The following is a 15820-nucleotide window of genomic DNA, read 5'->3' on the forward strand; positions in this document are numbered from 1 at the left end:
CGACCAGATGGCTGCCCGTGTGTCATGTTGCCAAGCAATGTTGACGCGCAATGACAGCATGAATGGGACTTTCTTTTCGTCGGTTGTGACAATGGATGAGACGTGGATGCCATATTTCAATCCAGAAACAAAGCGCCAATGGAAGCACACAGATTCACCGCCACCAAAAAAATTTCGGGTAACCGCCAGTACTGAAAAAATGATGGTGTCCATGTTCTGGGACAGCGAGGGCGTATCAATTACCCATTGCGTCCCAAAGGGCACAACGGTAACAGGTGCATCCTACGAAAATGTTTTGAAGACTAAATTCCTTCCTTCACTGCAACAAAAACGTCCGTGAAGGGCTGCGTGTGTGCTGTTTCACCAAGACAACGCACCCGCACATCGAGCTAACGTTACGCAACAGTTTCTTCGTGATAACAACTTTGAAGTGATTCCTCATGCTCCCTACTCACCTGACCTGGCTCCTAGTGACTTTTGGCTTTTTCCAATAATGAAAGACACTCTCCGTGGCTGCACATTCACCAGCCGTGCTGCTATTGCCTCAGCGATTTTCCAGTGGTCAAAACAGACTCCTAAAGAAGCCTTCGCCGCTGCCATGGAGTCATGGCGTCAGCGTTGTGAAAAATGTGTACGGCTGCAGGGCGATTACGTCGAGAAGTAACGCCAGTTTCATCGATTTCGGGTGAGTAGTTAATTAGAAAAAAATCGGAGGCCTTATAACTTGAATGCACCTCGTAGATTGGCTGGAAAGTTATTTATTGTGCTGCGAAGTGCTCTGTCCCCTATGACTCTTTCTCGTACGCGTGATCTTGCAAAGAAAGTTGGAAATTTTTGCGTCACAGCAAGCAAGAGTGGGAAAAATTGTGTAAGAGAACTACAACTGTGGTATGATTACTGCTCCTGGCCAATAGCTAGTCAAAACCAGTTGCATTTGCTTGATTTCTGGCTTGTGTATAAAAATCGTACTCCTATAGAGGAGACTACCCCTCCTGAAAAGTGTGTGACATTGGAACTCATAGCACCTAAAATCACAGGGCAAATTCAGTTTCTGGAAGTTTGTTCTTTCCGTGCCTACAAAAGATATTATCACACTATCTGAAGCTACGCTTTAAAGGATAGCCAGTTTCACGATAAACTACAAGACAGACTGTTTCGCTTTTGGTTGCGTGTCATCACATTCCATCAGCTCTCGTCACCCCGTCACACCATTAGGATTCTATAGGCATTCTACAAGAGCGGATACCTAGATGAACGTCCTGCACTGTTTGTAACTCCCAAGGAATTCGCTTTAGATCTTGATCGTGTGATACTTTGTGATCACTGTGGCGCGCTATTTTTCATTCGCTGTTCGTGATGCACGGTAATGGCTTGTTCTGAACATTTCTTGCAAGTCGACGATGTCCATTTTCTGATACATGCATCGTATAGAAGGCTGATCTCTGCACCTCCTGGATGCTTATTTTTTGTCGCCCTGCTGATGCACATGATGAGTCATTAGCTGCTAATATTTATGCCTGTCATAATTGTTAACAGAACACTTTCAAATGAGTGTTACTAAAGACTGAACTTGCAAACTCGCACTTACAGGGTTCCTTGTGAGTATAAAAGTCAAGTCAGGTGTTCAGTTAATTGGCCCGTGAGAATCGCACTTGTAGCTGACAGTTTATTTATGGCCTGCGTGAATAAAATCCTGCAGAGTAAATGGTTCTCCAGCTAGAGAAACCAGGGTACCCAACCGAACATTCTTTCCTTCCATTCAGGCAATGCATGTCACCACTACCATCACAATATGTCTTTGGTTAATATTTAAATGCATGTTGTCCATTTCAGGGAATCATCAAGCTATTGGTGCCGTTCCATGGCATCTAGTGCTCAGCACTTTATTAGAAGATAACTGGCTAACGATTAAATGTATAATACTCTTACTGATAAATTTGAGGGAAGTATTCTCATAAAGGATAAATCAGTGCTTTGTTTCTCACGGCCTATTAGTGCATATATTATTGAAACCGAATAAAAAGCTTCCTCAGAATCTACACACATCAAAAAAAAGTTTTGCATCACCTCAGTTCCGAGAGTTCCGGATCCTGTACAGAAATTTGGAACAGAGGTCAACATAAACATCCAGTACCTCTAATACCCTGTCGCACGCCCTCTTGCACTGATGCATGCCTGTATTCGTCGTAGCATACTATCCACATTTCATCAAGGCACTGTTGGTTCAGATTGTCCCACTCCTCAACGGCTATTCGGCGTAGACCCCTCAGACTGTTTGGTGGGTCACGTCGTCCATAAACAGCCCTTTTCAATCAATCCGAGGGATCTTCGATAGGGTTCATGTCTGGAGAAATTGCTGGCCACTCTAGTCGGGCGATATCATTAACCTGAAGGAAATCATTCACAAGATATGCACGATAGGGCACGAATTGTCGTCCATGAAGACGAATGCCTCACCAATATGTTGCCGATATGATTGCACTGTCGGTCGGAGGATGGCATTTACGTACCATATAGTCGTTACGGCGCCTTCCATGACCATCAGCGGTGTACGTCGGCCCCACATAATGCCACACCAAAACAGCAGGGAAGCTCCACCTTGCTGCACTCCCTGGACAGTGTGTCTAAGGCATTCAGCCTGACGGGGTTGCCTCCAAACACGTCTCTGAGCGGTCCATTCGGCATGTTGTTGGGCCCATCTGTACCGCGCTCCATGGTGTCGTGGTTGCGAAGATGGACTTCGCCCTGGACGTCGGGAGTGAAGTTGTGCATCATGCAGCCTATTGGGCACAGTTTGAGACGTAACACGACGTCCTGTGGCTGCACGAAAAGCATTATTCAACATCGTGGCGTTGCTATCAGGGTTCTTCCGAGCCATAATCCGTAGGTAGCCCTCATCCACTGAAGCAGTAGCGCTTGGACGGCCTGAGCGAGGCATGTTATCAACAGTTCTTGTCTCTCTGTATCTCCTCCATGCCCGAACAACATCGCTTTGGTTTACTCCGAGACGCCCGTACACTTTTCTTGTTCAGACCCTTCCTGGCACGAAATAACAATGTGGACGCGATCGAACCACGGTTTTGACCGTTTAGGCATTCTTGAATTACAGACAACACGAGCCGCGTTCCTCCTTCCTGGTGGAATGACGGGATCTGAGAGGCTGTCGGATCTTTGGGCAGGTTTAGTGACATCTCTGAACAGTCAAAGGGACCGTGTCTGTGATACAATACCCACAGTCAGCGTCTACCTTCAGGAGTTCTGGGAACCGGGGTGATGCAAAAGCTTTTTTTGATGTGTGTGTAAATCCTACACAGTGGGGAGATTCGTACTCGCTGCCCTATTCTATACCTTCGTTCACGGCTTTCATACAGTTCACTGTGCTATGTGCAGTTCTGAACCTATCATTTTCATGCAGTTCTGAACCTAGCATTCTTTTGAATAAAGTTGGTGATAATATTAATGGATATCTTGTGTGTTACGGAGACATTCCTGATAGGACTGGTTTAATATTTTATCTGGTAGGTTGCAGTAAGACAAAGCAATTACAGTGCTCTTCAAGTTTTGATGAAAGGCCTTCATCCAAAGACATTTTGTAAACGATATTCTAAGTTCACTTTACTGAAACACCATCTCCCGACAACTTTCCTTTACCCTTACCTGGAACATTCTACTATACTTAGTTACTTCGTTAGGTAACTGTTATCTTTATTAAGATCTGTAGCTCTGATTCATTTCTTACGCTATACAAATATTAAGCAAGTAATAGAGTTCTTGTAAAATATTATCTATATTGTTAGCTATTGTGCCATCTGGCATCTAGCGTCTACCTAACAAAAGTTTTTAAATTGTGCACTCTGAGTGTTTTCAGTTGTTTCTCTTATAAAACTTTCATTGTATCTTCCGTCCTCTCGAATACATTTATGAATGCTATTATTTCTTTCAGCGAATTACACTGTAAGACAAAAGAAGAAACGACAACCATGAAGAAATTATTCTAATGCGGCGGAAATCGGTAGATACGACGTACATTTACAGACAATGACTACAATTTCAGAAAAATTGGATTATTCAAGAGAACATCGTCGACTTACCGCTGTGCTGTAAGGATACCACAGATGACAATCAAAAGGATGCTGTTGGGAAAGGAAATGGCACCCCTGATCATCACTCCTGGCTGTCAGGCCATATCGTTGATAGCAGTTAGGTTGTTATCCCACAGCTGGCCAGGGCTTCTCCATACACGTCTTCACTGGTTGTCAGGATTCATCACTGAAGACAATTCAACTATAATCAATGACATTCCACACCTAAGACATGCTTGAAGACTCCCTGGACAGCAATGGGATACCAAACTGACTGCCACCAGCCATATGGCCAGAGAACTAGGAGTGAGGGTCTGGGATGCCATTCCTTTTCATAGCAGGTTCCATATTGTTGTCATCCACGGCATCCTTACAGCACAGCGATACGTCGACGATATTCATTGCCCCGTTTTCTTGCCATTCATGGCAAGCCATCTTGGTCTTAAATTTCTGCAAGATAATGCCTGCCGGCACATAATGAGAGTTTCTACTGCTTGCCTTCGTGCTTGCTAAACACTACCTTGGCCAGCAAGGACGCCAGGTCGCTCCACAATTGATAATCTTTGGAAAATTATGGGCAGAGCCCTCCAGCCAGCTCGGGATTTTGATAATCTAACGCGCCGACTGGACAGAATTCGGAACGATATTCCTTACGGCGACATCCAACAACGCTATCAATCAGTGCTAAGTTGCATAACTACGTATTTGCATAAGGGCCAGAGATTTATCTGTACGTGTACCTCGCACCTACTGATTTTTGTCGCATTCGGATAATTCCTTAGTAGTGCAGTTTTTTAAGTATTGTAACTCGTGTTGTGATTTGTTTCCACACTACGAAAAATAAGCTCCCCTTGGATCCAAAACACTAGAAAACATCACATAAGTGTTCGGGAATTTTATCGCTTTAACTTCGCAGTAGTTTTATATGTTCAGAGCCCAGCTGAGTGATGCTGAGAGCGCCTTGCGTAGTTGGGAGTTATTTTAGAGGATATTCTTAGCTGCTGAGATTGACTTCGACAGAAAACTCGGTCGGAAGGAGACAGCACTGGACGGACAAGAGGAAGATCAGGGTTTAACTGCCCGTCGACGAGGAGGTCACTGGACACACAGTCTGACTACTCGAGCTCGCATTGGATATGGACGAGGAAGGAAATCATCCATGACCCTCTAGCGGGAAACACCCTGGCATTCAAATCGAGTGAATTAATAAAACCACGGTAATCGTAAACATAGACGATTAGGCTAGAATCTGGAGATTACTGACCCGGCGTGGAAGTGCTGCCACTGCGTGATCTAACTCTGTTATTGCAAACGATACTTCCACTGGTTGACAGTACTGTATAAGACGATAGTATGTATTGATGTCCCATGGTTCATAATCTGGGTGGTAGGGGCTGCTTATCTTGTGAAATAGTTGTAAATGGTTTATTCGGAAGGCAACTTGAACAGTTGGAGAAAACATTACTAAGTACTTCACTGATGGTTCTATACTTAATTATGGAACAAGAACCTGGTTGGACTTATGTTTACGAAAGAAAAACAAATCAAAAGCTGAAACCATAATTTTCTGTCAGGGAATAAAATTATCTAATAAATTACGCAAGTAGGTGAAAAATATTACTAAATTCGGCCTACATCTGTTTAAAAAAGCAGTTAAAACATTCGTCATAAGTAAGGCATACTATACAACTAAAGGTTTCTTTGAGGATTCAGGGTAGTGATTGATAATGAAGAGGGGTAATTACAACACCCCATAACAATATCAAACATGATCACAATGTTACGCTTTTACAAGGAAATAACGTGCGAAGATCTGCAGTGAATGACAGTAATGTCTTTATTTCTACATCTGCATACATTGAAGTGACAAGAAGTCCTGGAATAGCGGTATGCACATACACAGATTCCGGTAGTACCGCGTGCACGAGGTATAAAAGGGCAGTGCAGTGGCGGAACTGTCATTTGTACTCAGGTGATTCATGTGGAAAGGTGTGATTAAGCCGTACAATGGAAATTAACAGACTTTGAAAGAGGAGTTTCAGTAGTTTACGGTGTCAAGAGTATTCCGAGAGTACCAAATTTCAACCACGACCTTTCACCATGGATAACGCAGTGGCCGATGACCTTCAGTTAACGACCGAGTGCAGCGGCGTTTGCGTAGAGTTGTCAGTGCTAACAGACAAACAACACTGAGTGAAATAACCGCAGAAATCCATGTGGGACGTACGACGAATGTACCCGTTACGACAGTGTGGTAAGATTTGGCGTCAATAGGCTATGGCAGCAGACGAACAACGCCAGTGTCTTTGCTAACAGCACGTTGTCTGCAGCGCCTCCCCTGGGTTCTTGACCATATCGCTTGGACCCTAGTCAGGGATCGAGTGTGGCGCAGACCCGACGAAGCCATGGACACAAGTTGTCAACAAGGAAGGCTCTGTGCAAGCTGGTGGTGGCTATATAATGTTGTTTTATGTGTTTGCATGGAATGGACTGGGTCTTCGGGTCCAAGTGAATCGATCATTGACTAGAAATGGTTCTGTACGGCTACATGGAGACCATTTTCAGCCATTCGTGCACATCATGTTCCCAAACAAAGATTCAGTTCTTATGGATGACAATGCACCTTGTCACCGGGCCAAAATTGTTCGCGATTGGCTTGAAGAACATTCTGGGCAAGCGAACGGTTTGGCCACCCAGATCGCCCGACATGAATCCCATCGAACATTTATGGAACATAATCGACAGGTCAGTTCGTGCTCAAAGTCCTGCGCCGGCAACTCTTTGGCTATTGAGGGCGGCTGTAGAGGTAGCACGGTTTAACATTTTTGCAGGGCTTTGCCAACGACATTTTGAGGCAATGGTACATCGGGTTGCTGCACTACGGCGGGTAAAAGGAGGCCCGAAACGGTATTACGATGTATCCCACGACTTTTGTCGCATCAGTGTACGTAATCCAAAAGCCACTGTACGGTTCATTGCGGCAGCTCCCCAATACCAATATTAGTTATTTTCTTTACTGTCCAAATCAAAGATAGAGGGAGGGGAAAACGACGACTGTCTATTTGCGTCCATACGATGTCTAATTCTCTTATCTTATCTTCGTGGCCCCTACGTGAAATGTATGATTGTGGCAGTAGAATCGTTCTGCAGTTAGCTTCAAAAGCCCTTTCTCTAAATTTCCTCAGCGTTCCTCGAAAAGAATGTGGCCTTCGCTCCATTGATTCCAATTTGAACACACCAAGCACCTCTGTAAAACTTGCCTGTTGTTCGAACCTACTGGTAACAAAACTAGCAGCACCCCAGTGAATTGCTTCGATATCTTCCTTTAATCGGATCTGGCGTGTATCCTAAACGTTAGAATAGTACTGAATAATAGGTCGCACTAGCATCCTGTATGCGGTTTCTTTTACAGATGAACCATACTTCCGCAAAATTCTTCCAATAAGCAGAACTCGACCATTCGTTTTTCCTGTTACAATCCTTGCACACTTGCTCCATTTTGTATAGCTTTGCTCATATATTTAAAAGATGTCACTGCGTCAAGCCGGACACAACTAATGTTGTATCCGAACATTATACATATGTTACTCTTACTCATCCACATTAGTTAACATTTTTCTACATTTAGAGCTAGTTGTCATTCATCACGCCAACCTGTAGCCTCCTACAGTCACTCCACTTTCACACCTTCCCGTACACCACAGCATCATCAGCCATCAACCCTGTCCGACAGATCAATTATGTAGGCCTATACAGAAAATAATAGCGGTTGTATGACTTTGCTGGGCACTCCTGCAGGTACTATCGTCTCTGATGAACGCTCGCCGTCGAGGACATCGTGCTAGGTTCTATTACTTAACAAGTCTTAGAGCCACTCCCATCGGGGAACCAATTCCACACGCTCGCACCTTAGTTAACAGCCTGTAATGGGGCATCTTGTCAAATGCTTTCCGGGAATCTAGAAATATGGCATCTGCCTGTTGCCTTTCATCCATACTTCCCAGTGTATCATGTGAGAAAATGGCAGCTGAGTTTCGCACTAACGATGCTTTCTAAAACCATGCTGATTGGTGGACATAAGGTTTACGCTGTCAATCACATTTATGATATTCAGACTCAGAATATGTTCAAACATTCGGCAGCCAACCGATATTAAGGGTATTGGTCTGTAATTTTGCGGGTCCGTTCTTTTACCCTTCTTATACCCAGGAGTCAGTCGCGTTTTTTTTTCCAATATCTTGCGAATTTGTGTTGGGTGAGAGATTAACGAAAAGTAAGCTAAGTAAGGAGCTAGTGCCGTAGAGTAAGAAAAACCGAAGTGAGGTTTCATCCCCACTCTTTCAGCTGTTTCTCTACGACAGGGATGCTTATTATTATGTCGTCTACACGGGATTTTGCACGATGGTCAAATGACCATACGTTTGTACGATTTTCCTGTGTGAACGATTTGTTAAAAGCGAAATTTAAAACTTCAGATTTCCAGTTCTCTGCGTAATTGAAACTTCGTCTTTCATTTTGCTGTCTTCAGCGGCCACACCACACTGGTCAACGAGTGACTCGATGGAAAATTTAGACGCGCATAGCGATTGTACGTAGAACCCAGAATTTTCTCGCGTTCTCGGCCAGATCTTTTGATAGGGTCTGGCGGTGATACTAGTTGTATGCTTCGCGCATAGCTCTTTTCACAGACGCTCGAATCATTCATAGCCTTTGATTGTCCTCATTTGCTCATTCTCTTTCGAACCGAGAGTGCCACAGCCATTGCTTCCACAGGTTTTTCCGAATTTCGTCGTTAAAACGTGGTGAATCTTTTCTCTCCTTAATCCACTTGTTAGGCACATACTTCTGCAGAGCACGATTTACAATCTGTTTAAGACTAGGAGGACCGCATGCAGGCTACTACCTATAACAACCGCCAGAGCCCAATTGGCCCGATGCTTGTTCACTGTTTATATCGTCATGAGATAATGCAATGTAAGCTACATATATAGTTGTAGTTGGTTGGTATTTACGTTGAATATGGATTACGTTTACTTAAATTACTTCTCTTTTAATTAACTTTCAACTAATATTTATCGCTTGAAAACTTTGGATGTACTTGATCCTAACAAATGTGCTTGATCCTAACAAATGTTAGTCTTTTTCGATATGAATGTCTAAATATTGACCAGAATCTCACATGCCTGATATATTAACAAAATAAATATTTCATATATATAGTGTATCAAAAAGAATCATCCGATTTTTAAAAAAATCATAGCTATTATGTTATTTGAGAACAGTATACTTTTGGAAAGAGCAAACTCTCAAGTTTTACATGGTTCCTGATAGGTAGCAGCAGTGTGCGCCCACTTCAGTTATAGCAAAAATGATACCGGGGCAACAGAAAACATTTTGTGTTCCACGGATAATTTTCAAATGGCTGCGAGTACTATGGGACTTAACGTCTATGGTCAACAGTCCCCTAGAACTTAGAACTACTTAAACCTAACTAACCTAAGGACATCACACAACATCCAGTCATCACGAGGCAGAGAAAATCCCTGACCCCGCCGGGAATCAAACCCGGGAACCCGGGCGTGGGAAGCGAGAACGCTACCGCACGACTACGAGCTGCAAACAGGATAATTTTCTTGTAAGGTATGGTGTAGATCCTCATACAGCACAGAGCATTAACCGAAAGCATGAACAATCCCGAGAAACAGATTGTCTGTGTAAAGACAAATTCCCAATGTCTGACACAGACGTCGAACTCATCCGCCATACCGCACTGACATATGCCGTGCATCTCAAGGGGGACATTTTGAAAATCTACGAAAAAGTTCAAAAAAAAACTTTTTGAATTTCCCCGTTCGCCAAAAAACAAAATTCATTTATATATTTATTAGTTTCAGAGATATAGACGTGCTAAATCGGATGATTCTTTTTTAATACACCCGTATATTTCACATGCAGTTATTATACACACACTTTCCACCAGAGTTCACTGATGTTTGTTGCTACAATTGTCACGCCACAGTCATCTTGCCATTTTTGTCACATACGGCTTTCTCATAACCTGAAGAAACAGTAGCAGTATGATTTCCCGTACGTGATGTGCCAATTTTGCACCTCTCTCTGTGGTCCATCATTAGTGTATGTATGATCTTGGTCTGGCTCTTTATTTCTTGTTGCTATATACTGTGCTCGAAGCTCTTCGTACAAATCAAAAATATACTTCCGCCTACTGAGTCGCTGAACAGTCTCTTCCTAATGTGGGACCCAGGAATTTATGGCAGCGAAATCAAAAATGTTGTAGCACACATGTATTGACCAACGTCTTGTGCCGGCTTTTGTGGAATACATTCTTGCCATTTGATCCACAACGTCCACCACAAATTTTGTTTGGTTGTAGAATTGCACTTTTTCACGAGTTTTCTCCTGACTATCAGACACAGATACATGAGAGTGAAGTGAACACAAGAACAGAATATTCTTATTTGCTTTCCCTTGATAAAGTGTTATGGTAGTGACAACATCCTTTTTATGCACAATAGTCGAATAACTGGTTGTTTTCTGGTCTCTGGTGTAGGAGGCACCTGCCTTCGATTACTACTCAAAGTACCTACTAAAGTTGTGAATGCTGCCCTCTGACGGTTTGCAAAGTAGTGAAAGTCACACTTTTGCCTTGGTATGCTTCCATATGCCTGGGAACCACATGTTCACCTACGCATTGGTCAGCTGGTCGAAGGGAGTCAGCACCAGTGTATAGGAATCCATTCAGTAGGTATTTACTGGAAACACGTGTAGGTAACCAGAATTTTATACCAAATTTGTCTACCTTGATCAATATTTAGTGTGAATGGACATCTTGTTTTAGACAGTAAAAGTTGTTTGTCATGACGCGTTGTTGTCTATGAAAGATTTCCAAATACCTGAGACAAGAGATAATTTGTCAGTTTTGAGCAGTTCAGGTCCAGCGGACTTGGTGTCAAATCTAATCTACTTCATTATTTACGTAACTCTGAGAACTGTTGCCCCATAGCCTTTTAAGAGGCAAATTCGGTGCCCTATACACTATTCCTGCATACATCGTGACAACAAGGCATCCAATGCTTCAATTTCTATTATCCAAGAATAGATTTGTGTCCAACGACGAGCCTAAATTTCAATGAAGTGCTTGATGTAAAAGTGTTGAAAATTAACCGCCAACCACTAACAAGATAATCATTTCCTTTTAGCGTGTGATATTGGTCCTGTGCTCTCTCACAAAATGTTATGATTTTGCAGACAATCTGAAAATATATGAAACAATGACTACATTTTTTATAACCTGTAATGTACTAGAATTATATGAGTGTAATATTTCTTCTATCGTATGATCTTACGTTGCGCAATGTTGGATACTAACTTGTTGTTGCTATTATTTGTTATACAAGGTTAAATTGCATCAATCTTTATTATAATTTCACAAACTATCACTCTACACAAAGAGCAGACATATTGCCGTCCTGCGATAGAACCCACTGGTACAATATTCCACACGGTCCCATATTTTGCTGTTTCTTTTTCCTCAGTAGGTTTTCTTTGCCCAGTAGTAATTTTTTATTGTCTTCCAGGGGAAGTGTTTCTTGCCCGTGTTGCTGATCTTACAGACTTAGAATTTGAAACATCGGAAGGGATGCTGGATTCAGGAGCTTCATTTTCCCCTAAATTGCATGGAAAACTATCCTGGACAGATGTACGTTACATCTTTCATTGCATGAATCACTTTCACCATCTGCAGACATTGGAACTTCTGTATTTTCTTCATTCTCCTGATCGCTCTCAGGAAATTCAAATTCTTCATCTGACCTTAAATATTATATTTTTCTGAGTTGTTCTAGTACTTCTTCATCTGTTAGACACTCTAGTCATGTATTTATAGCTCATGTTTGTGGGGAAGACTATCAGATACTGTTATAACAGACGATAACTGAAATCCATTCCTCAACCAGGCAACAATCAGAGTTAGAAGGAATGGCACTGTTGTTGCATATTTGAACACCAAAGATATGATAGTTTGTTGACTTACGCCCAGTATTACAAGAAGTAGCTTGAAAATACAGGGAAATGTTATGAGGGGCCAAACCGGTCGTGCCATCCTACTAGGTAGTAATACTCGTATATCACTATACGTCAACAGAACAAATAGTCCTGCTACGGAAAAAGCCACATACTCGTATAACACTATTATACGGGAAATTGTGCTTAAATTATACATCTGTCTTATACTGTTACCTCTTTTACAGGATTTGACCGTGATGTATGACTAATGGCTTTGGAAGTCACACTATTAGATACCTTCGTAAGAGTTTTGTAACTATTAGAAAGGAACGTAATAAAAATGGAATAATACTGAATCTAGGACCTTACCGTACCAAGTTCATTAACTGGTTTGTCTAATGGATATACCTACGTCAGCTTCTCTAGGCGAAGAAAAGCATAAGAAGTAAATATGGCTTACTATCCTGCTGTTCCCTAACACAACTTCACAAATAAATACGACTTTTCAGGATATGGTTCTGAGGAAGATACAGGAATCTTTAAGCTACTACATGCACATAAATAAATAGTTTTGCTCTAGAAAGGACACAAAATATTAATGATCAATATACTTTTAAAAAAATTTGGCTGGAGGGGATTTCTATGTTTGCAGTTTGTATAAACAACATATGAAATACTTAAATATTGTAATAGCATAATACACACATTTAAATTTATTAAGAGACTTTGTTTATACCTTTCTCTCAGCAAATGATTTGTCAGAAGGCAAAGGCATGGTGTGGTCATTCTATATGGTAATTCAGTATTTTTATGCAACCCTGCTTCTGTGTTACTGAGGCACGTAAGGAACTTTCTTTTTATAACTCTTTGTTCTTCACAGAATTTCATTTATAACTGAATTTTATCTTTACTTCACTCAAAACTTATTGATTCGCTTTACTTATTGCCACAAAGAGAGTAGGGATATTCAAATACAAAATGAGATTTCCACTCTGCAGCGGAGTGTGCGCTGATATGAAACTTTCTGGTAGATTAAAACTGTGTTCCGGACAGAGACTCGAACTCGGGACCTTTGCCTTTCGCGGGCAAATGCTCTACCAACGTTTTTTTTTAAAATCTCATTTTTCTCTATATTGGTCGATGAATTTGTTCGTGGCGGACGTCCGATGACAGCTGTTCAGGTTCTTTGTTGATCCGTTCACTCAGTGTATTATTACAGAGGGTAGCTAACCCTCTGACCAAGCACGCTGAGCTACCGTGCCGGCTCACCAACTGAGCTACCCAAGCACGATTCACGCCCCGTCTTCACAGCTTTACTGACAGAAGTAAAGCTGTGAGGACGGGGCGTGAGTCGTGCTTGGGTAGCTCAGTTGGTAGAGCACTTGCCCGCGAAAGGCAAAGGTCCCGAGTTCGTGTTTCAGTCCGGCACACAGTTTTAATCTGCCAGGAAGTTTCAATATTCAAATAGTTAAATTTGTCTGAAAACATCTACTTCAGCAATTAAGAAAAATTTCACTTCAGTAGTTCTATCATGTAAATCATACAGTATTTTTACCTTCACTTTAAAAGATATTTCACGGCAGTTATATTTAAACATTTGCTCAGATATGAAAACTACTGCTTGTAAATCTTTAATCACTTAAAATGTTTTTATAACAGGTTTACTCGGAATAATGAAACGCCAGGAAAGGAGACTATATGGGTGAATGATTAGGAATAAATTAACAGGATGAACCCAGTTTTATGTTTCACACAATAATTGTTCACAAAAGTTAATTTTGACATAGTGTTTCACGCTTCCACAATTGTAATTATACACATCGTAACTTGTTGGCTGTAGTCGTTGGTTGTGGCGGATAGCAATGACGGCTATACTACCTATGGTACGGCGTACAAACTTCTTGAAGTATGGACTAATTATTTTTTCTTAGACTCGTTTTAACGTCCATAACATAGCCAAACAAGTTGTAGCAAAGCCGTAACAAATCAACAGTCCTTCAGCGACGCTATTGTGTAACAATTTCCAGGCGAGGCAACACCTGTTCCGTCCGAGTATTGCCTCTTTTACTGCTGCCTTCTCGTTCGCGCCCTCTCTACTGCTTGCACGGCAGAAACCCAAGCCACGTTTTACGCTTCCCACAGTAACTTCTGTACAGAACAAAAGAACAGCGTCTGACTACATAAAACATGTACAAAACATTGTCCCTAAGCATGTACCATTTTATACAAATGATAACTTTGAGAAATATATAAATTTACATACACAAATACTTTCTTTTCATTAATCAGTGATAAAAAATTATTCAGGAAACAATACATCGCACATGATTCTTTACAGAAGTTACAAATATACATTAGCAAAGCACTCTATCATCACATATACGACACTTTAAAAATAGTCTTTTCATATCACAGTAATGCCGCGATAGAATTTAAAGGAAAAAAGTTTTTGATTAATTTAGATGACTGATTGAATACTAGTGTTATATATGCCCCTGTTTCAATCACAAGGTGGCAATTATTGAACTATATGAAATAAAATAGTCATAATGTCTGGACTGTTTGCGTTAGCACGTTCAAACTTCACGGTTAGCCGAGGGGTGTCATGGGAATTAGTGTGTGCATACCCAAGCGTCTTGTTGTTGTCGGCCATTTGCACTTGAAAATTTCACAGTATATTGAGCATGAGCATATAGCGCTTGTGAAGGCCTGCTTTACTAGCAATAACAGCCCAACTGTGGCTCAAAGGAAGTTTGCGATCAGGTTAAAGCAGAAGACAACCGGTCCATGTATGGAACAATCAAGAATTTGACTGGCAAATTTGAGAGAATGGGTAGTGTTCGTGATGAAAGTGTTGGCAATGCAGGTCGTCCAAAAAGGCTGAAACCGCCTGAAAACATCGAGAAGACACGCGCTGTGTTTCAAACCAACCCCAGGAAATCGATCAGATGACCTGCGCAACAGGTGGGAATCAAACGGGAGAGACTGCGACAAACTGCTGTTGAAGACCTGCATCTCTTCCCATACAAAATTCAAACCCACCAACCATTAAGTCCCAAGGCCGTGGAACAGCGGATGTGTTTCGCCTACAGTACTGGCCACAGGATTTAGGAACAGGACTTTGATGTGAATATGGTTTGGTTTAGCGACGAAGTGCCCTTTTATTTGGATGGGTTCGTCAGTAAGCAAAATTGGCGCATTTGGGGGACTGAGAATTCGTATTTCGCATTCGAGAAGTCTCTTCACCCTGAACGGGTGTCTGTGTGTTGCGCAATGTCCAGTCACGGAATAATCGATGCGATATTCCTTGAAAGTGCAGTGACTTCTGGACTGTATATGAAGGTTTCGGAAGATGATTTCATCTCCATTGTCCACCGTGACCCTGATTTCAACAAAATGTGGTTCATGCAAGTCGTAGCTCGACCCCGTCGAAGCATGAGAGAGTTTAATGTCCTGGAGGAGCACTTTGCGGACTGCATTCTGGCTCTGGGGTACGCAGAGGCCATTGGATCAGCCTCGATTGGCCGCTATGTTCTCCGGATCTGAACACATGTGACTCCTTTTTATGCGGTTATATTAAAGACAAGGTGTACAGTAATAACGTCAAAAACCACTGCTGATCTGAAAACAGCCATTAAGAAGGTGATCGGTAGGATCGATGTACCGACACTTCAGCCAGTCAAGCAGAATTTCGCTACTCGTCTGCGCCATAT

This window comes from Schistocerca cancellata, chromosome 4 (genome assembly GCF_023864275.1).
Source record: "Schistocerca cancellata isolate TAMUIC-IGC-003103 chromosome 4, iqSchCanc2.1, whole genome shotgun sequence".
NCBI lineage: Eukaryota > Metazoa > Arthropoda > Insecta > Orthoptera > Acrididae > Schistocerca > Schistocerca cancellata.